Consider the following 23,861-nt stretch of genomic DNA (forward strand, 5'->3'; position numbering starts at 1 on the left):
TGCATCCTCATAGCTTAGCTCCCACTTTTGAGTGAGAACATACAAGGTTTGGTTTTCCATTCTGAGTTACTTCACTGAGAATAATAGTCTCCAATCTCTTTCAGGTTGCTTCAGATACCATTAATTCATTTCTTTTTATGGCTGAGTAGTATTCCATTGTTGGTGTTTATATGCCACAGAAACCGTAGCATTTCTTTATTCATTCATTGATTGATGGGCATTTGGGTTGGTCCCACGTTTTTACAATTGCTAATTGTGCTGGTATAAACATGCATGAGCAAGTATTTGTGTGTGTGTGTGTGTGTGTAGTGACTTCTTTTCTTCCAGGTACTCAGTAGTGTGATAGATATATCAAATAGTAGTTCTACTTTTAGTTCCTTAAGTAATCTCCACACTGTTTTTCATAGTGGTTGTACTAGTTTACATTCCCACAAGCAGTATAGAAGTGTTCCCTTTTCATCGCATCCATGCCAACATCTATTTTTTTAAAATTATTTTTTGATGATAGTCATTCTTGAAGGAGTGAAGTAGTATCACATTGTGGTTTTGATTTGCATTTCCCTGATCATTAGTGATGTTGAGCATTTTTTATATGTTTGTTGCTCATTTGTATGTCTTCTTTTGAGAATTGTCTATTCAAGTCCTTAGCCCACTTTTTGATGGGATTGTTTGTTTATTTCTTGCTAATTTGTTTGAGTTCATTTTAGATTCTGGATATTAGTCCTTTGTCAGATGTAGTGATTGTGAAGATTTTCTCTCACTCTGTCAGTTTTCTGTTTACTCTGCTGACTGTTCTTTTGCTATGCAAAAGCTCTTTAGTTTAATCAAGTCCCAGTTGCTTATCTTTGTTTATATTGCATTTACTTTTTGGTTCTCGGTCATGAAATCCTTGCCTAAGCCAGTGTCTAGAAGAGTTTTTCTGATGTAGTCTGCTGGAATTTTTATAGTTTCAGGTCTTAGATTTAAGTCCTTGATCCATCTTGAGTACATTTTTGTATAAGGTAAGAGCTGATGATCCAGTTTCATTCTTCTACATGTGCCTTGCCAATTATCCCAGCACCATTTGTGGAATAGGGTGTCTTTTCCCCACTTTATGTCTTTGTTTGCTTTGTCAAAGATCAGTTGGCTGTAAGTATTTCGGTTTATTTCTGGGTTCTCTATTCTGTTCCATTGGTCTATGTGCCTAGTTTTATATCAGTACCATGATATTTTGGTGACTATGGCCTTATAGTATAGTTTGAAATCAGGTAATGTGATGTCTCCAGATTTGTTCTTTTTGCTTAATCTTGCTTTGGTTATGCGGGCTCTTTTTCGCTCCCATATAACTTTTAATTAATTAATTAATTAATTATTATTATACTTTAAGTTCTAGGGTACATGTGCACAACGTGCAGGTTTGTTACATAGGTATACATGTGCCATGTTGGTGTGCTGTACCCATTAACTCGTCATTTACATTAGGTATATCTCCTAATGCTAACCCTCTCCCCTCCCCCCACCCCACAACAGGCCCCAGTGTGTGATGTTCCCCTTCCTGTGTCCAAGTGTTCTCATTGTTCAATTCCCACCTATAAATGAGAACATGCAGTGTTTGTTTTTTTGTCTTTGTGATAGTTTGCTGAGAATGATGGTTTCCAGCTTCATCCATGTCCCTACAAAGGACATGAACTCATCCTTTTTTATGGCTGCATAGTATTCCATGGTGTATATGTGCCACATTTTCTTAATCCAGTCTATCATTGATGGACATTTGGGTTGGTTCCAAGTCTTTGCTATTGTGAATAGTGCTGCAACAAACATACATGTGCATGTGTCTTTATAGCAGCATGATTTATAATCCTTTGGATATATACCCAGTAATGGGATGGCTGGGTCAAATGGTATTTCTAGTTCTAGATCCTTGAGGAATTCGCCACACTGTCTTCCACAATGGTTGAACTAGTTTACAGTCCCACCAATGGTGTAAAAGTGTTCCTATTTCTCCACATCCTCTCTAGCACCTGTTGTTTCCTGACTTTTTAATGATTGCCATTCTAACTGGTGTGAGATGGTATCTCATTGTGGTTTTGATTTACATTTCTCTGATGGCCAGTGATGACGAGTATTTTTTCATGTGTCTGTTGGCTATATGAATGTTTTCTTTTGAGAAGTGTCTGTTCATATCCTTTGACCAATTTTTGATGGGGTTGTTTTTTTTTTGTAAATTTGTTTGAGTTCTTTGTAGGTTCTGGATATTAGCCCTTTGTCAGATGAGTAAATTGCAAAAATTTTTTCCCATTCTGCAGGTTGCCTGTTGACTCTGATGGTAGTTTCTTTTGCTGTGCAGAAACTCTTTAGTTTAATTAGATCCCATTTGTCAATTTTGGCTACTGTTGCCATTGCTTTTGGTGTTTTAGAAATGAAGTCCTTGCGCATGCCTATGTCCTGAATGGTATTGTCTAGGTTTTCTTCTAGGGTTTTTATGGTTTTAGGTCTAACATTTAAGTCTTTAATCCATCTTGAATTAATTTTTGTACAAGGTGTAAGGAAGGGATCCAGTTTCAGCTTTCTACTTATGGCTAGCCAGTTTGCCCAGCACCATTTATTAAATAGGGAATCCTTTCCCCATTTCTTGTTTTCGTCAGGTTTGTCAAAAATCAGATGGTTTTAGATGTGTGGTATTATTTCTGAGGGTTCTGTTTTGTTCCATTGATCTATATCTCTGTTTTGGTACCGTTACCATGCTGTTTTGGTTACTGTAACCTTGTAGTATAGTTTGAAGTCAGGTAACGTGATGCCTCCAGCTTTGCTCTTTTGGCTTAGGATTGACTTGGCAATGCAGGCTCTTTTTTGGTTTCATATGAACTTTAAAGTAACTTTTTCCAGTTCTGTGAGGAAAGTCCTTGGTAGCTTGATGGGGATGGCATTGAATCTATAAATTACCTTGGTCAGTACAGCGATTTTCACAATATTGATTCTTCCTATCCACGAGCATGGAATGTTCTTCCATTTGCTTGTGTCCTCTTTTATTTTGTTGAGCAGTGGTTTGTAGTTCTTCTTGAAGAGTTCCTTCACATCCCTTGTAAGTTGGATTCCTAGGTATTTTATTTTCTTTGAAGCAATTGTGAATGGGAGTTCACTCATGATTTGACTCTCTGTTTGTCAGTTATTGGTGTATAAGAATGCTTGTGATTTTTGCACATTGATTTTGTATCCTGAGACTTTGCTGCAGTTGCTTATCATAAATTTTAGAATTGATTTTGTAGTTTTGTGAAAAATTATGGTGGTATTTTGATGAGAATTGCATATATGTACAACAAATAGCACTATGAATGGAATAGTATCTCACATCTCAATACTAATATTTAATTTAGATGACCTAAATGCTCCACTTAAAAGATACAGAATTGCAGAATGGATAAGAATTCACCAGCTATCTGCTGCCTTCAAGAGACTCACCTAACACATAAGGACTCAAATTAACTTAAGTTAAAGGGGTAGGAAAAACATTCTGTGCAAGTGGAGACCAAAAGTGAGCCAGAGTAACTATTCTTATATCAGACAAAAGAAACTTTAAAGCAATAGCAGTTAAGAAAGACAAAGGGGCACATTACATAATGATAAAAGGCCTTGCTCAACAGGAAAATATCACAATCCTAAATATATATGCCTATAACTGCAGCTCCGAAATTTATAAAACAGTTACTACTAGATCTAACAAATGAAATAGACAGCAAAACAATAACAGTGGGGGACTTCAGTACTCCACTGATGACACTAGACAGGTTATCAAGACAGAAAGTCAACAAAGAATCAATGGATTTAAACTATACCCTAGAACAAATGGAATTAACAGGTATTTATAGAACATTCTACCCAACAACTGCAGAATATACATTCTATTCATCAGCATATGGAACTTTCTCTAAGATAGACCATATGATAGGCCACAAAATGAGCCTCAATACATTTAAGGGAATTGAAATTATATCAAGCACTCTATCAGACCACAGTGGATTAAAACTGGAAATCCACTCCAAAAGTAACCTTCAAAACCATGTAAATACATGGAAATTAAATAACCTGCTCCTAAATGATCATTGGGTCAACTATGAAATCAACATGGGAATTAAAAAAATTCTTCAGACTGAATGCAAATAGTGACACAACCTATCAAAACCTCTGGGATACAGCAAAGGCAGTGCTAAGAGGAAAGTTCATAGCTCTAAATGCCAACATCAAAAAGTCTGAAAGAGCATAAACAGACAACCTAAGTTCACACCTCAAGGAACTGGAGAAACAAGAACAAAGCAAACCCAAACCCAGCAAGAGAAAGGAAATAAACAAAATAAACATTTAGCAGCACTAAATGAAATTGAAACGACAACAAAAAACAATACAAAAGATAAATGAAACAAAAAGCTTGTTCTTGAAACCAGCTTAATAAAATAGATAAATAAAATTGATTGAACACTAGCAAAATTAACCAAGAAGAGAGACAATTCAAATAAACTCAATCAGAAATGAAATGGGACATATTACAACTGACATCACAGAAATACAAAAGATCATTCAAGGCTACAATGAACACCTTCATGCGCATTAACTAGAAAACCTAGAGGATGTGGATAACTCCTTGGAATCATATAACCCTCCTATCTTACAACAGGAAGAATTAGATACCCTGAACAGAACAATAACAAGCAGTGAGATTGAAACGGTAATTAAAAAAATGTTTTATATTTCAAATCTCTGTATTTATTTCTCTAATTTTTACTCCAAATACACAAGATATGTTAGTGTGTAGGAAGCGAGTGTAAGTTTGATGTTCACATAAGAAGTAGTATCCAAGGAGAGTATGATTGTATTGTGACCTTATGTGTCATTTATTACATCAGGAGTGAGCCAATGTTTTATCCTTTGAGGTGAGCAGATTGCTTGAGGGGAGTTAGAGTCCTTACCTATGTCATCAGCACACCATTTTCATGGACTGCTGAGCAGAATTTAGACAGATCAGGGAAGTGATGAGAATGGCTAGAAGAAGGGTAGAAAGGGAGAGACATAGGTGAGAATGATAGACATTCAGGAGGTGCATCAGCGGGAGCAAGATACGGCACCACAAAAGAAGACCCAGAGAATAATATAAAGCCGTATTTACAATTTACGGACATGCAAAACTATTCAATATATTGTTTAAGAGTACAGAAAGTTGAAGTCAAGCTACAAAGAATAGCAATTGATTAATAAACATAAAATTCAGCATAATGGCTACTGAGGAGGTGGTTTTTTGATACAGGGTGCGGGGGCCCACAGAAGAAGGCTAAGGTAAATACTACTCTGTTTCTTAAGACGAGTGATGGCTATGCTGGGATTCTTTAATTCTTTTTCTGCTTCGAGTACACATTTTCTGTATTTCCTCTAGTGAGTCAGATATTTTATTTTATTATACTAAAATAGGAAAAGTAACCAGACATAGAAACCTTAAGTTATACTGATCAATTTGAGAGCCTGGGCTACAGTACTGAACCTTTTCTTATAAGGCTCTTTCCTATTTTTATTAAAAAATTGAAAAAATGTTTTCTAATAGGAAGCTCCTATAAAGAAAGAACAGCTGCCTTGATCCCCAAGTTCAGATCCCAAATCTCAGAGCCTCTTTCATCCATATCCACATCCCCAGGCTAGCTCTTCCCTAAAGCCAAGCCACTCCACTCACCTGGGGGCTCCAGTCCTCCCTGTTTCTGCTCATCATAGCTGCACATCTGGGCTGTCAGTCCCTGAGCGGCCAACAAGATCAGAAGTGGGGTGAACACAGCAGATGGCCAAGGCAGTGGATACCTGTTTACTCTCACCATGGGAACCTCTGAAAGTGCTTTAAGGAGGTGGAGCCAAAAGCTGGGAGCAGAGTCAGAACAGCTGGGCAGCCACACATTTCTGACCCCTCCCAACCTAGTAATATTGGGAAGCCTTTCTGCTTGGCTCTTCAGATCCAGCTCACCCCTCTGTCCTGGAAATGAGCCTCAATTAGTTTCTCTCCAAAATTTGGGACATCTGGCTCTCCAGGGCAGATGGTGGTGAGATGGGTGAGAAGGAAGCAAGGGTGGAGGGAGATAAGGGCTGTCGCTGGGTGGGTCTCCATGGATCAGGGGCCACTGGAGAAGAACTTCCCGTGATGGAATCACAAGTGGGGGTGGGGAAGCATGAGGTCACAAGGGTCAGATTGTGACCACCTGGAGTGAAGCTGGGGATTTGTCAGCCAGGCCGAGGGGTTTCATAAAAGGCTGGTTGCCAGGGGGTGATCCCAGCAGAGAGAGGCTGGACGTGAAGGGATGGGGTGATGGTATGTCAATTGGGCTCCAGCTTCTGCTCCAGGACCTTTTCATGGAGGCTTATTTCCCAGGTCCTCCCCCAAGGACACCCTTCTCCACATTCTCAACCGCATCCTCTCCTGAGTCTGAGGCTCCGACCACAGTCTATGGTCTACAGCTTCCCTCTCCTCAAGTCCCAACTCCAGCTTTCTCAGTTCCTGGCTGCAATGGTCCTAGGCCCTCCAATCAATTTCCAAACCTTTTGCCTGGCACCACCTTCCCTACCCAGAGCTTTGGCCTACCTGTCAATCCTGCCCTGTATGGCCCCTTAGCCTGGAAGTCCATAGGACTGTGATGAAGATGACTGCTTGCATTTTCTGAATCACTTTGTCGATGAGACATGCGTCCTATTAGAGCTAACTAAGCTTCCCAGAAAGGTCGTTTTGAAGTTGACACTGAGGAAGATATAGGTGCTCTAGGATCAGTATGTGAGGCTGCCACAAACATGCGGCAGTTTGCACATTCTTGCAGAGAGGTTGCAGTCTGCTTGGGAGAGAAGCCTCAAAAACATGGCTGGTGTCTTGGCAGGGTTTGCTCTGGCCCCCAGGAGGGTGTACAAACAGCCTTCACAACAAGGTGTCTTGCCTCTTAACCACTAGAAGAAACTGATGCCGTGAAACTTTGAAAAATCAGAAAGCAAATCCACAAAAGAAGAACCTCTGAAGATAGCAGAGCCCAGTGAAGATAAATGACATCACTCATAGGAGGGAAATAGTGGTATCAACCTAAAGGGGGTCGCTGCCCTGTGCTCTGGAAGCCAACACTGTGACAACGGGTTTTTGAGGAAATAAAAACTTTACACTGAGATTCAACCCCTAAAGAGACAGAAGTCAATCTCATCTTGTCCCTGTGCAGTATTTAGAAAGATTTATGGGATAGATACTGGGATTAGCAGGTGATTGTAGAAGGTAAGCAGAGTCTGAAAAGTCCTCAGGCATGTGCAGTTATCTCTGTGTTGCTTCATGAGTCATATGTGCAAATTTGGGAGGAGTGAGAGTGAAAGAAGCAGGCTGGAGGGCAGTGGTGCCATCTTGGCTCACTGCAAGCTCTGCCTCCTGGGTTCACGCCATTCTCCTGCCTCAGCCTCCCGAGTAGCTGGGACTACAGGCGCCCACCACCACGCCTGGCTAATTTTGGTATCGACCAGTTCTTTTATCAAATAAGCAGAGAGAGTTTCAGTGGTTTTTTTTTTCTTTTATTTTTTTCATCTGTGATTCTTCGAAGCAAGAATTTCTGTTAGTCATTATGAACTCTTTGGGACATTGTTTCAACAGAAGGCCTTGAAGCATCACAGACATGTCTTACAGTGAAAAAATTCTGGGCACATTATTATTGCTCTTTTATTCCTGACATATCTACTCTTTATAAAGAGAGGATATGAAGTGTCTCAAAAGCAGACTAAGAAGAATATAAACAACATCGCAAGAGAAATCTAGGTAATTTTAAACAAACTACCAGATTATATTTTATTTAAATCCTGCATGTACTTAAAAAAAAAACTACAGAAAAAAAAGAAACATGAAATAATCAAAATTTCAGAAAAGATAAAAAATACAAAGAAAAAAATCAGTAATTACAAGGGAAATTACACAAAACTGAGTAGTCTTATAAATTCCACATTAGAAATTCCATGATAGTGCTCTTAATAAGAAAGCCCATGCAGTTCTATTGTCGCCTGGGGGAGGGGAGCAGAAATAATTTATGCAGAGAGAATGAAAGTGGCCACCTGAGTAAGGTCCTTAGAAAGTAAACCATCAGCTCAGCTTTGATGGCCATCTCCAGAAACATTCACCAAACAGTTTCAAAAACGTCATTCTAGCTAGGGAGCCTCTTTGGTCCTTACATTGAAATGGAGGAATTTCCTACCATCTCTCCACAATGATTCAACTTGTGATTTCTTTCTCTTCTGGAAATGGAAGGTATATACCTCAGGTATAAGCTCAAACCTGAGGAAGAGATTCCATTTAGTACCAGTGAATCATCAAAATACTCAGTAAATTAATGATCTCAGAGCTGTGCCCTCTTTTGACCACAGCTATCGCCTTAAGCAGTCTGGATTCTTCTAGATTGAAGAGAGATTCTTTTCACATTGATGCCCCTGACATTGGGTTTTCCTTACAAATGTCCAGTGTGATCCCACCAACTGCAGGATGCCCACCCCTGCATAGTTCTTTGAGACCCTCTCTTGTCTGTGGGAACCTGAGAGCCTTCCAGCCCACCTCGCAGCCCTGCTAGCCCATATCCTAAAGTGCGGCATTCCTGGATTCATCACATTGAAAAAGAGAAAGTAGCCCCCGGCATGTGAGAACTGGACTGTTACTGTTAGATGTGGTGTTGCCAGGATCTGGCCTGGTACTCAACAGCTAGGTAGTAAAGTTCTCCTGTTGAACATAAAAAAGATACGAGCATTAGACAAGGCCACTCTCTGACCATAATGGATCAAGAGAAAATAAGATCAATCTGTAATATTTTCTGAAGACAGAAAAAACATAAAAATTGCTCAAACCACAAAAATGGCCAAACATTTTCCTCTCCTGGTCATAATATGAGTACCTGACATTTGTTTAACAATCACAGCTTTAAGGTCACTCTCCTATTACTTTTTTGTATAAGATTTATCAAGATAACCAATCATGGAGTGCCCCCACTACCTAATAGTATCCAAAACAAAGCAAAACTCTGCTTCCTGAATTCTCTCCAAAAAACCTCACACAAGCTAAAATCCTATATGTATTTTGCCTATTGAGATATCAAATTGTTTTTGGGTGGTAATTTAATGTGCAGTTGAGCTCTAATATTTTATTGAAGCACATCTGCATTTCATTTTTCTAAATACGGGATCCTCTGGTACTTTCGTTTGTCTGATCAGTTTTGTATTGTTCCTGAGTGAATTTGTTTTGTCCTGATACCAGCCTCTGTGGTTCTTCTGCTTCTTTAAGATATTGTGTGTTGTTTGTCTATTAAAAGAAATTTATTTGGGAACAAATTTACATAGCCTTGATTTAAAAAATGAACAGAGCTTTAGAAATCTGTGGGATAACATTGAGTGAAACTTTATATGTGAAGTGGGAGAGAAAGAAGAGAGAAAGAAGAAAAACTATTTGAATAATGACTAGAAACTTTCAAATTTTTATCAAAATCATTAACCTGAATATCCAAGAATTTCAACAAGTAAGAAGAGAATAAATACAAATAGTTTACATCTAGATGTTTTGCAGACACACTGTTGCAAGCTAAAATAAAGAAAAACCTATTTAAAGCAGCAAGGGGAAAAACCATACAACAAACCTCATCATGTACAGGGGAGAAACTGTACCTTAATGGCTAAGTTCTCATCAGAAACAATGATGGCCAAAAGGCAATGGGATGGCATATTTTAAGTACTGAAAGAAATGAAACTTTGCCCAACAATGGCTGTATACCCAGAAAAACTATTACTCCAAAATGAAGTCACAATTAAAACATTCTTAGAGAAAGACTGAGAGAATTGATTGATTGAAACCATACTTGCCTTATAAGAAATGCAAAAGGAATTATTTCAGGCTGAAAGCAAATTATGTTAAACAGTGACCCAAAACCAAAGGAAGAAATGAAGAGTATCAGAAATGGTTAATATGTAGATGTGGATCCATAGATTTAAAAAAAGGTATGTTTCTAATTCCTTCTCTTCATGTCTCAAAAACGATACATTGTATTATTGTAATTAAAACATATTTCAACGACAATAATAGCACAAAGGAGGGAAGAAATGTATTAGAATAAAATGTTTATATTTTACTGTAATTAAGATAGCATTAATCTGCAGTAGACTGTAATGACAGTTGTATTTTAATCTCTACAGCACCCATTAAAAAAACACAAAAATAGTAAAAAGAAAATTTACACAGAATTTAAAAATTACTTAAGAAATATTTAACAACAAAGAAGCATGTCAGTAAATACCAAGAATAAAAACCACAGGAGGCATGTAGGAAACAAATGGTAAAATGACAGACATACATGCAATCATATCACACGAATATAAACTGAACACCCCAATCATAAAGCAAAGACTACCAGATGGTATATAAAAGGATGCTCAGACTACATGGTTTCTACAAGAGACACAGCTTAAAGGCCTAAAGAGATAGAAGACAAAATAAAAAGATACCATGCAAATAGTAACCGTAAGAGAGGTACAATGGCTACAGATATCAGAATAGATTTTAAGATAAAAAATATCATTAAATATGAACAGGGACATCTCAATGATGAAAGCTTAACATATCAAGATGATAAAACAATTATAAATATGTATGTATCTCCAATAATAGAGTCAGATAGTTCATGAGACAAACACTGATAGAATTAAAATAAAGTGTGCCATTAGAATATTAACTATAGCTGGAGAATTCAATACATGATTTTCAGTAATTGCTAGAATATCCAGACTGAAAATTAGCAAAGATATAGAAGACTTGAACAACACTAGCAACCCAGTCGACTACGAAGATGTATGGAACAGTCCACTCAATGACTGCAGAGTACAACTTTTTTTCAAGTGTACATGTGCATATGTAACATATGTCTCCTAGATACAGCACATGCTAAGCCATAAAATAATCATGCTAAATTTTAAATGATCTAAATCATACAATGTACTTCAACTACAAAATTAAATTAGAATCCAACAACAGAAACAATTCCAGGATATTTACAAACATTTTGAAATTATCAACACATTCCTAAATAACTAATGGGTTCAAGAAGAAATCAACAGAGGATAAGAAAATATTTCAAATTCAATAAAAATAAAAACCTAATATCAAAATTTATGCAATGCAGTGAAAGAAGAGATTAAAGAAATAGTTTTAAATGCCTATGTCAGGAAAGAATCAAGGTCTTACATTAATAACCTAAGTTTTCTCCTTAAGATTTTAGAAGCAGACAGCAAACTAAAACCAAAAGCAAGCATAAGAATGGAGTTAATAGATTAGAGTGGAAGTTAATGGGCTTGGAACAAAAAAATGAGGAAAATTAATGAAACTAGAATTGATTCTTCGAAAAGATCAACAAAATTGACAAAGCTTTACTAAACTGACCAAAAAATCTAAACCAAAACAAAACACAAATTTGTAAAATCAGGAATGATAGAGGGGATATCACTGTTAATACTATAAATATTACAAAGTTTAGAAAGGAATATAAGAAAATATTATGTATGACTTTATGCCAAAAAAGTAGGCAACTTTGATAAAATTGACAAATTCCTTCAGAGACACAAGGTACCAAAGCTGACTGTAGAATAACTGGAAAATCTGAATAAACTTATAAAAAACAAGGAAATTGAGGTAGCAATCAAATTTTTCCAACAGAGAAAAGTCTGGACACAACTTCTCTGCTGAATTCTATCAAATAATTAAAGTAGTAATATAAACCCTTCTCAAGTTCTTTTACAAATAGAAGAATAAGGAATACTTTTTAACTCATTCTATGAGGCTAATGTCAACCTTGATACAAATGCAAAGATATACCGAAGATAAAACTGAGGATAAGTATATCTCATGGACAAAAACTCAAATATCCTTAAGAAAATATTAGCAAACAGAATGCAACAACATACAAAAAGGATTATACACAATGGCCAAATAGGATTTGATTCAGGATTACAAAGTAGGTTTAACATTCAAAAATCAAAACAATATGCCATATTAGAATAAGGAACACAAACCACACGATTATCTTAATAAATGGAGGAAAAGTATTTGAAAAAAAATCTAACCCATAAATGATAAAACTTCAACAAACTAGTGAAAAAAAGCACGTCTTCATCATTCTAATAAAGAACACCTATACAAAACTCACGGATAGCATCACACATAATGATACAGAACTGGATGCTTTTCCCCTATGTTTGTGAACAAGGCCAAGATATCCACTTTTGCCATTTCTATTCAAAATTATAGTAGAGTTTTTTTACTCAGTGAAATAAAGAAAACATAAATTATAAATAGGAAAATAAAAGCATCCAGTTTGTCAAGGAAGAAATAGACTGTTTTTATTCACAGATGTCAAGATTCTGTACGTAGAAAATGTTATAAGTTATACATTAGCTTAACAACTTTGTAGGATAGTAAATCAAACTCCAAAATTATGTTTCTATATACTAGCAATAAATAAATCAAACATGAAATAAAAATTTCATTTATAATAGCGTGAAAAAGAATAAAAGTGATAAATACAGGAAAACATTTGCAAAACCTATACATGGAAATTTATAAAACATTGCTGAGAGAAATGTAAAAGGTATACATAAGTGGAAAGACATTTCATATTCATTGATTAGAGACTAATTCTAGTCAAGATCACAATTCTCCCCGAATTAATCTACAAATTCAAACTAATCCTTGTAATTATCTTAGGAGGCATTTTTGTCAGAATTAACAAGTTGATCCTAAAATTTATATGGAAATGTAAAGACTTTAAATATTCAAAAGAATATTTGAAAAGAAGAATGAAGTTGGAGGACTTACGTACTTGTTATCAAAATTTGCCATGTAGCTCCAGTTATCAAGACATCTTAGCATTGCCACAAGGTTAGGTATATAGAGCAACGAAAACTCTGAGTCTTACCTCATACTGCACAAAAATTTAACTGAAGTGGATCATAGGTCCAGATATCATAGACAACAACCACAATGATATACTACTAAATACCCACTACAATGGCTACAGTAAGACAGTAGCAAGTGTTGGTGAGGAGGAAGAGAAACTGGAATCCCCACACGTTGCTGGCACGAGTTTAAAATGGTGCAGCTGCATTGGAAATAAGTTTGGCAGTTTCTTAAAAAGTTAAACTTACCATGCAACCCAGAAATTCCACTTCTTGGAATCTATTTAAGAAAAATGACATCATGTTGACACAAAGACGTGTCTGTCAATGTTTCTACTAGTGTTTTTCCTAATAGGTCTAACTGGATGCAACTGAAATGCCCACTGATTGGCCAATGGTTAAATAAATGTGGTATATCCATACCATGGAAAACTGTTCCATAATTAAAAGCAGACAACTAATATATGTGCTAGAACATGAATGAACCTTAAAAACGCTGTGCTAAGTGAAAGAATCCAGACGAAAATAGCCTATGTATTGTGTAATTCCATTTATATGCAATGTCTAGAAAAGACGAGCACATGATTGTGCCTAACCAAAGCTGGGGACGAAAGACAGAACTGACTGCAAACAGATGTGAAAGACCTTTTGTGGGGGGTATGAAAATGTATTAAAATGGGATTGTGGTGGTGCTTATGCAACTATAAATTTAGTCAAATTGAATTGTACACTTAGAGTGCGCACATTTTATAGTATGCAAATCATATTTTAATTAAGCTATTAAATGTGAAAAGAAAGAAGCAAAAGGTTATTCTCCAGCCTGGGTGACAGTGTGAGACCTTGTCTTTGAACAAAAGTCATTAAGTGGTGTTTCTTTTGGTGGACATTTAAAAGCATATTTAAATAGTAGGCCTCTGTTCCTATAATTATGAATTAAAAAGTAATGACTTTGGGTTTAATATAAAAGAAGTTTTTGACATAATTAGTTTTAAAAAATCAGTTTACCATATAAACATAATGTTAAGACAGTATTTTTGTTTGTTCCATAAGAGGATAAAATTTATCATTACTTAAATTTTATAAATTTCTTATATTGGATTTATATACTTACAAATATGTAAGTTTATAAATAAACTTCTAAATAAGTCATTTCATAAAAATGCTTGTAAATAAGTTACCACTAATTTCATAATTTGCTTAAAATACAAAATTATAAGTATAAATTGTATTCAACTAAATGAAATGACAATAATGAATATCTTTTTAGAAATTTTCATTTTATGATACTTTTACAAGCTACAAATTATAATTATTTAATTTATTAACTAAATTACAATTTCTCTGTCCTTATCTACCTATAATACCTTATACAAATAATTCAGTTAATTAATAAGTTTTTAAATCCTGGAAAGTTTCTAAGTAAAAAATGGACTCAAAATACAAATAACAAAGGTTTCTATTTTGATTATTTTAGAATGGCAATAGATTAACAACAAAATATGCAGTTTTCTTTGGAGAATATATAGTTAGTATATTCAAAATTATACAAATAGAAATAAATATGTATATGGGTATATATGTGTGTGTGTGCATCCATCCCTTTGAATTGTTAAAATAATGTGTGTTCATAGAGAAAAAATAATATATATAAATAAATATATATAAATATTATACATTTTAAATATAATTCATATATTACATATTGATAATATAAATTATGTATTTTATATATTTATAATATAATTGTATTTTATATATTTATAATATGAAGTACTATATATTTTATAATATGTATTTATTTAATTTAATATAAGGATAATTAATATAAATCTCTAATTACACAAGATATGATAATTAGAGAAATATGAATATGAATATAATTTTATGCTTAAGAAATTTTTAATAGCTTATTTATAGGACAAAGTTAATATGATATGTATGTATTATTTAATATACTGGTAAGTTAGTTGTTTTTTAAAGCCATAGGTAGAAGTTTTAACTATTACTTATTTTTATATTTGTCTCTGCATACCTAAATACATGTTTTTTACTCCAAATTATTATAAAAATGATGTAAAACAGAAAAAAAATGAGTGTCATTTTCATGTAAAATGACTGGCCTATTTTATGCTTAGACTGTAGAAGTTTCTTTTTGTGATTTAATTATTCTGTTAAATTTTGCCTTTTGTACGCACTTAAATCAGTTTTTAAGAAACTTCATGTTTACTTTTCTTAATTTCTTCTTAATTAGAATAGTTATTTACAATGTATTTATAACGTTGCCTGAAATTATTTGACTTTAGTTATGATTTATATCTTGTCTTTTATAATGATTTTTTTTACTCTTCCAAAATTCAGAATAATTTTGCTCTTTCACCCTATAAAATAAAGGAAAATAGGAATAATTAGGTTTGTTGAAACTCTTCAGGTTTTAAATAATTCAAAACTGTTAGGAGACTCCTTCAACTTTTGGATTTAAAAACATACAAAAAATTTTCCAAATGTGTCAAATCCAGAAGAGAGCTGATGCTACTTTTATATTAGTAAAAAGTTTTACTAGAATTAGCTTTTAGTAATTGTATACTTTTCAAGTTAGAAGAAGTATGTTCCTTGTTAAGCATAAACACAGAAACAATAACTATTAAAAGATTTTTCTCCAAGATTCTAGATTCACAAATCCCTTTTTCCTTTTTGTTTATAAAAATTCTCAGTAAGTGTTGACCCAATTACGTGGGAATCATTGGGGACCTACTGCTTATTTCAGTCTTTTTTAGCTCTAGTAGCCAAGCTCTATCGACCTTGTTTAAGATCTGTAACAGCAACAGCAAAATGTATGAAAACTTCCATTGATTTAATTCTAGGATCTCTACTACACTTAACAGTTTCTCATCCTACACAGATTCTTTCATTGACAGTCGTGTGGCATGTATGAAATAGTACTGCCTTACCCTTCAAAGGTCTACATCCATTGCTGCTTCACTCTGAACCCAAGCACCATCTTTTTTATTTTAATTTGTATTTTATTTTATTGATTGATTGATTTTTTATCTCATGAAAGAGGACCCAATAATTACCAGCCTTTTGGGAACTATTCACAATCATGCAAACCGTCTAGCCAAGATAAATGTGATTTTATTTTGATTTTATGCGGTTCATACTGAAAAAGAAAAACTGAAAATTAGGAAGCTGTGTATGTAATCAGAAACTCAAATTTGGCCTTGAAATATAAGCTTCTCTCAGAAATTAAATAATTCCAGTGGGCTAACTTAATTGCCCTCACTCAGATATGTCAGCTGCCCAAAGATAAAGAAGGTGTTATAGCAGCTATGATTTTTAGGTTAGTTCATGACTTTGAAATGCTTTAGAAGAAGAGAGATGTCCTGACTACTACAAGATGGTGAATTAAAACCCTAATTTGCCTGCAGGCAGTGAACTCTGGATAAACATCAGATTAGCAACATCTCAGCAATGGTGGATATCAATGATATACATCCTGATGCCTGACTAATTTGCTTTGGCCAAAAGAGGGTATAAAGAAAGAGAGAAGCAACCCTTCATATTGGCGAACTGGTCCAGCACTGTTAGGCCTTGGTGTTGCTAGGTGTGGAACAGGCACTCACAGCTAGGTCATAATATTCTCTGACTGAGTATAAACAATTTCACCGAGTACCAGCATCAGAAAAGGCCACTCTGTGATGGTGATGAATCAAGACAAAAAGGAGACCACTCCACAATCATGTCTGAATGCAGACAGAAACGTGAACCTTATCTAAACTACACAAATGACCAAACACCCCTCATTCCCATCTAATATGTGTAACAGTGGCTTCTTCACCAATCACAACTTTAACCTTACTTCCTTCCAAATTGTAGGTAACATTTTTAAAGATATTCAATCATAGTGTTAACATCACTTCCTGATGACCTCCACTTCAGAGCAAAAGTCTGATTCCGTCAAACATTCCCTAAAGCATTGGTAAGCACTGAATGTTTACTTTTCCCCAAGCACTGAAATTCTAACCCCCAAGGTGACTGTTGTAGGAGATGGGGCCTAGGGAGGTGTTTAAGGAATGAAGGTAAAACTCTCACAGATAGGATCAGTGTTTCTATAATAGGGACTCCAGAGAGCTCTCGCACCCTCTTTCTGCCATGTGAGGAAACAGCAAGAAATTGGCATTCTGCAACTCAGAAAAGGATCCTCCCTGGACCCCAACCACGGTGGCATTGTGATCTTAGACTTTCCAGACTTCAGAACTGTGAGAAATAAATTGCTGTTGTTTATAAGCCACCCAGGCAATAGTACTTTGTTATCTAGCAGCCAGAACGGATGAAGACAGGAATCTAACTTAAGTCCCACATCCTATACTGTCTTCTTTCACACGCTCTTACTGAGAGACACCACAGTTCTCCACAGTGTTTTCCCTTATTTCAAAGAGTAACAAACTCAACTTGTTCAGCCACAGGTCTGTTTCTGGTGATGTTGCCGTAAGTTGCCACTCTGGGCACACTGTCTATGGGTTAACCCTCCTCTGCAAGGAACAGTGCCTCTGTTGCTATAGGCTACTGCTTCAATAAAGTTGCTGTCTAACACCACCAGCTTACCCTTACATTCTTTCCTGGGTGAAGCCAAGAACAAGGCTAAGCCCCAATTTGGGGGCTCTTCTGTCCTGCATTGCTTTGAGGTAGGGCAAGACTCCTAATTAGGGCTCAGAGAAACCCTCTTGCTCAAAATTAGAATAACTGGTAAATCATAGTAAAAATAATAATAAAAACAAACATTTACTGAGCCCTCACTGTACCATGCATTCTTCTGAATTGTTTTGTGATTTTAACCTTGTAAAAATTCAGGGGCAGGTACTACTGTTGGCCTTATTTGCTAAGGATAAGACTGAGCTACAGAAGTCTCCAGGGAGATTGCCAGAGGTCCTAGAAATAGGAGAAATGATGTAGTGCATTGGACTGGGCTATTCTGGTGCAGGGTCCATGCTTTTACACACCACCATATGTGTCCCAGTGAGAACCTGGCCCTTCCCTCTCCTTCCATGTCCAGAGCTCTCAGCCTGGCTCACGAAGCCCTTATGCTTGGATTTCCCTCTTTGAAAATAGCAGGACAATGTTGGGGCAGTGAGTGGAAAAGGAAATTGAACCATCCAGCCCTGGCAGAGACTCCTTCAAATTGTGACATTTCACATTGCTGCCAAGTTCTCTTTTGCACAAAGTTGTGAACTGAAAGCAAGGGTGAAGCCAAGGGTGGCTCACAGGTTCACCCCATTCCGGTTAGAGGCTGCAGTTGCTGTGAATGTATCTGAGTTTCTCACCCACTTATCTACCTCTGCCAGTGGAAGCTGGACCACTTACGATTCAAGCCTTGAGTCATTAGTTTTCTTCCATACCCGTGGAAATAACAGCTGGGTTGATTCCCAGTGTGTGTCAAGATGAAGCCTGGTCCCGTGGTGTTTAGTGTTCCTGAGGCCCTGAGTCCCCTGCAGGGGATGCATCAAGGTATAGTGACTGTTCATGGGACAGCAACATCCCAGCAGATAGCATGCTTCTTTCTGCGAAAAACTGCTTTCTCTGAGAAAAAGCATTGCACATACAACCCAAAGCCACATCTCATTTCTTTCTCTTCCTCTTTCCTCCAGAGTTGTTGCATACCACAGCCTTGCACACATAAATACCTTTATTATATAGTTCCGTCTAATGAATGATAAATCAACTTGTCTTCCATTTTATAGGGATGAACAGGAGTGGTCTCACTGTTCCTCCCAGGCCCCCTTCCTCAGTATGTCCTGCTTTCATGTGTGTGTGTTTTATCCCCAGAAGTCGGCTCCAGGAGAGGTTCTAGAAAGTGGGCATAGAAGTCCCTTTGGTTGGAAATTACTGGCTCCCATGACTCTGGTGGCTCAATGGCACAGTGAGAGACAAATAAACATGGGCCTGAGCCTGCCTGTTTCCATGGAAGGCATGTAGCCCAGGCTGGTTCTGATGCTGCACATCCTGGAACAGGCTGCACTTCTCTGAAGGAAACAGACCCAGAGAACAGAGGCACCGTGCTCTTAAGTTCTCAGACAGTCTGAGCAGAGCAGGTCCCAGAACCCAGAGTTACTACACTGACCCCAGTCCTCTTGATGCCAGAGGCAATATAGTCACTGCAAGAATTAAAGAACGAGGAGAGAAACTTGAAGGGTGGCTTTACAGTCAATAGGGACAGGTTTATTTTAAATAAACCTGAGTGGGGCAGCTGGCCAAGCTAGGTCAGAGCCACACTCTCTTACAGACTAAGAGTTTTTAAGGATTCAGGGTGGGAGAGTTTATCAGAGGCTTGGACTGCTTCTGTGTCTCTTTGTTGTGATTATCTGGGAGGGAGAGTTGTGTGTCTGTTCTCATGTATCTTTCTGCAGCTGTGGGCATAGCCCCAGAGTCTGCTTTCAGCTTCCCTATCTTAGTGCACCTGAAGGGAAAGGAATGTGCTTATTAAAGCCCACTGTTTCACTGGGGCCCATTGTACGAGGGTGGACTTTGGCAGTTGCCCAAGAGACTTTCCCCCTTCTTTCCTCTGTGCCCAAGCTGTCTTATCTGTGTTTTACTGTCTGCTCTTTCTGTCTGCTTATAGTTAGAAGAGAAGTGATGTCCTTGAAATGCATGAGGCTAAAAAGGGAGCTGAAAGTTAAAGCAGCGGTGTTTGTCCGAGATGACGGTGCTCCTGCTCTGTCAGTCACAGTCTCATTTATTTCTTTTTCCTCCTCCTCCTCTTCCTCCAGCAAAGGATATGTAGTTTAGTTTGTGGTTACCTGGCCTCTCTTTAGCAAAACTCTAGCCCACTGCAAATCTCCCTGGGCAGTCGTGACTGGACCTGTGTTCACTCAGCCCCTGGGAGACAGAGCTGTGTCCTGAGTTCTGGTTCATCAGTGCAGGCCCTGGAATTCAGCTCCAGGAGTATTGATCTCGGCAAGAGCTATGTGCTTGAGGAAGGTGGACCCTCCCTAGACCCAGGAGATGGATCTCACTAATCTAAACCAGTTATGACATCCCTACTCCTCTTGCTGCTGACTGTTTCAGGGACAGGCAGGTGACTGATTTCTGACCAGTCAGTTGTAAGTGTATATTTGCTGGTGTGTGTAGGGGGGTTTTTGGAAAATTTTCAAAAGCTTACAAAAATCCACGGGGAAAGAAAATCTGCCCCTTTTTTGCCTTCACCAATGTGGTGAGAACATGATTCTTAGAGCTACTACAGGCATCTTATACCTGAGTGGTGTATCTTGCCCTCAAATACTGATGCTTTGGGGAAGACAGGTTGCAAGTGAGAAAGTAGTATTCACCCTTGAAGGTTCCCAGGGCTGCTGAGCCAACCTGAAATCGCCTTCATCCACCTTCCTGGGAGACAGGTTAACAGTCTTCTCTCCTAGGGGTCACGGATCCTGGATTTTTTGTCCCTGTGTAGGAAGTGCCAACACATAGATACACTTGGCTTGAGAGAGGACAATGGCCTCCCAGGCTTGAGGACTGCAATGGGAAGGAAAGGGGGCTCTTCCTGCGACTCTGTGGAAGCTGCTATCAGTAGAGGCCCTTTGAATGCCCAAGTTACTCCATTGTTATTTATTTAGTGCCCACAATCCAAAAGAGTATTCATTTGCTCAGAGCCGAAAGAGGAAATGAAATGGAAGGGAAGAAATGGATTGGAGGCGTGGAAAAACTCACAAATGGCTAAGCGTAGGCTGACATCTTGTGGCTGAGCCCAAAAAAGGCACATCACTAAGAAATGAACTGAGCAGCTGGGCAGCTCAGCAGGGGGCAGCCTGCAGTCTGAAAACTGGGAACAGCAGCCTTTTAAATCCACTCTTACTTTTTCTTCATTCTCCTTTTTATTACATGTCAAATTTCTTCAGCAGTCTTTTTTAGTGCTGTTTAGCTGTTAGAAAGACTATTTTAACTCTAATGACTACAGACTTACATTTATTTCTGGCTAAAATACACTGTTATCCTGACTAATCCTGCTTCAAATTAAAACTGTTCACCCAATATCAATTGATTATCCTTTTCTTTAAATTAGCAATGACATGCAATTGACTTGAGTAATTGTATGGTTTTCTACCTAGAAATTAATAATCTGTGCCTCATATAGTACATTTTTAATGATTAGGAAAGCACCTTTTCCCCATTTTACACAGGTGGAAGCCAAGTGACGGCCAGGGTCACAGCGAGCAAATGGCAGATGGGATCTTGCATCCTAGTCCCTCAGAACCTACAGCCTGGAGGTGGAGTTAATGGTCACCACTTCCTTTGAATGCCTAGGACAACAAGCAGTCTGCATGTTGTCTCACATAATCTTTAAAACCACCCTAGTAAGGTAAGTGTTGTTTTTCCTGCTTTACGAATGAGGAAACAGAGGTTGGCTCCCTGGGAATCTGAAGCTGGCTTATCTACTTCTAAAATCCATCCTTCTCATCTACCTCCACTTTTAGAGACAACTCACTCTTCCCCCAACCCCTTCTTCCTTATCTTACACATACCTCTCCCACCGCTGAGCTTCCAAGAAATTGTTAGCATTTGTTGCTATGGCTCTCCTTGAAATATTAGCTGATGAAGAATTATTAATTTTTCCCAGGGACATTTGCATAACAATAGATAAGGAGCTCTTGAACGCAGAAAGCCTTTGGGATTTAAAGGGAGCATGCCAGACTGAAAGAAATAATGGGACAAAGACATTTGGGGGCCAGTGAACAAAGATCTCCTTTAAATAACCTCACAGAGATTGTTCTGTCCTTGGCAGCCCAGGGCTTCCAGACATCAGGTCACATATCTGATGTAATTGAAGATCCAACTAAAGGCAAGGAGTTGTTTATTCAGCATCCTGGACGGATTTACCACAAAACTAACGCAAATGCCACCTGATAAGAGCTGGAAGATGACCCTAAGGCAAACAGAGAGTTCCCCCCCACCCCTCCCACCACCATTATTTTGAGAAACAATATCTTTTATAATTCCAAAATACAAGGGGTCAGAGCATTTTAATTTTACTAAGCTTGAAGTTTTCATTTTTCTTAAAATGAATTTGAACAATGGCCAATTAGCTGGTGAGCAATACTTTATCCTTGGCACAGAACTGAACTCATGAAATACTTATTAAGGGCCAGGAAACCAGTCACCCTGCTAAGTACTTTTTCTAAATTATCTCATTTAATCCTGACAAAGCTGCCTATAAAGTAGCATTGGTATACTCATTTCACAGATGAGAGAATTGACTGTCAGCGGGATTGAGTGGCCCACCTGAGATTGCATAGCTGGTAAGGGCATGGCTGGGATCTAAGTAGTTTCTAGATTCCAAACTCTTACTTTCTCTACATCCATAGTATTAATCTCTTTTCTTGTACTAAAATAAAATATTGGCGGTGAGCTTTTTATTATCAGAATCACTCTCCTGCCTCTTTGGCACATAGGTAAGAAGGGTGGATAGAGACACAGACTCAGACACTGGAATCCTTTTTGTTATTTGTAGTTATAACCCAGGTTCCCTGCATTAAAGGAGCCCCCTTGTATGAGTCAGTTCTTGCATCGCTATACAGAAATACCCGAGACTGGATAATTTATGAAGAAAAGAGGTTTAATTGGCTCACAGTTCCACAGACTGTACAGGAAGCACAGCAGCTTCTTCTAGAGAGGTCTCAGGGAGCTTTTACTTGTGGTTGAAGGCAAAATGGGAGGAAGTGTCTTACCTGGCAGGAGCAGGACCGAGAGAGAGGTTGGAGGTGCCATACACTTTTAAACAACCAGATCTCTTGAAAACTCACCCACTCTCATGAGAACAACACTGAGGGGATAGTGTCAACGTATTCATGAGAACTCTGCCCCCATGTTCCAATTGCCTCCCACCAGGCCCCACCTCCAACATCAGGGTTTACAATTTGACATGAGATCTGGTGGGGACACAGATCCAAACCATTGAATTCTACCTCCTGCCCCACCCAAATCTCATGTCCTTCTCACATTGCAAAATAAAATCATCCCTTCTCAACAGTTCCCCAAAGTCTTAACTCATTCCAGCATTAAATCAAAACTTCAAAGCCCAAAGTCTCATCTGAGACAAGGCAAGTCGCTTTTGCCTATGAGCCTGTAAAATAAAAAACAAATTAGTTACTTCCAAGATACAATGAAGGTATAGGCATTGGTATACTCCTGTTCCCAAAGGGAGAAATCAGCCAAAAGAAAGGAGCTACAGGCCCCACACATCTGAAACCCAGCAGGGCAGTCATTAAATCTTAAAGCTCCAAAATAATCTCCCTTAACTCCGTGTCTCACATCCAGGAAACACTGGTGCAAGGGGAGAGGTCTCAAAGCTTTGGGCAGTTCCAACCCAGCAGCTTTGCAGGGTTCAGTGCCTGTGGCTGCTCTCACAGGTTGGCATTGAGTGCCTGTGCCTTTTCCGAATGCATGGTGCAAGCTGCTGCTGGATCTACCATTCCAGGGTCTGGAGGATGGTGGCCCTCTTCTCACAGCTCCACTAGGAAGTGCCCCATGAAGACTCTGTGTGGCTCTTTTTTTCTTATGCAAATTTCTGCAGCCTACTTGAATTTGTCACCTGAAAATGGGCTTTTCTTTTCTACCACATGTCCAGGCTGCACATTTTCCAAACTTAGTCTTTACTTCTCTTTAACATGTAAGTTCTGGTTTTAGGTCATTTCTTTCCTCGTGCATATGACATAGGTTGTTAGAAGCAGCCAGGCCAAACCTCGAACACGTTGCTGCTTAGAAATTTCTTCCACCAGATATTCTAAATCCTCACTCTCAATTCAAAGCTCCACAGATCCCCAGGGCAGGGGCACAATGCAGCCAACCTCTTTGCTAATGCATAACAAAAGTGACTTGCGCCAGTTCCCAATAAGTTCCTCATCTCCATCTGAGACCTCCTCAACCTGGACTCTATTGTT

General features: G+C 37.9%; 2 long non-coding RNA genes across 6 annotated transcripts in view; one reads left to right on the plus strand and one right to left on the minus strand.

The window, feature by feature from the left end:
• The window catches only part of LOC110740537, a 42,286-nt gene extending 36,486 nt beyond the window's left edge, over positions 1-5,800 (minus strand). For 4 of the 5 annotated variants that reach the window (XR_004179013.1, XR_004179012.1, XR_004179011.1 and 1 more), the window contains exon 1: positions 5,693-5,799. This is a non-coding gene — a long non-coding RNA (uncharacterized LOC110740537). Of the gene's footprint in view, positions 1-5,692 lie in introns of all 5 variants that reach the window. The other variant, XR_004179014.1, reaches the window with a different exon arrangement.
• Positions 4,504-21,889, plus strand: LOC108580664. The gene is made up of 3 exons (XR_002515221.2): positions 4,504-9,990; positions 16,810-16,912; positions 21,105-21,889. It is a non-coding gene; the product is annotated as an uncharacterized LOC108580664 (long non-coding RNA).
• Positions 21,890-23,861: the final 1,972 nt, after the last annotated feature.

The sequence above is a fragment of the Papio anubis genome, chromosome 16, assembly GCF_008728515.1.
Source record: "Papio anubis isolate 15944 chromosome 16, Panubis1.0, whole genome shotgun sequence".
NCBI lineage: Eukaryota > Metazoa > Chordata > Mammalia > Primates > Cercopithecidae > Papio > Papio anubis.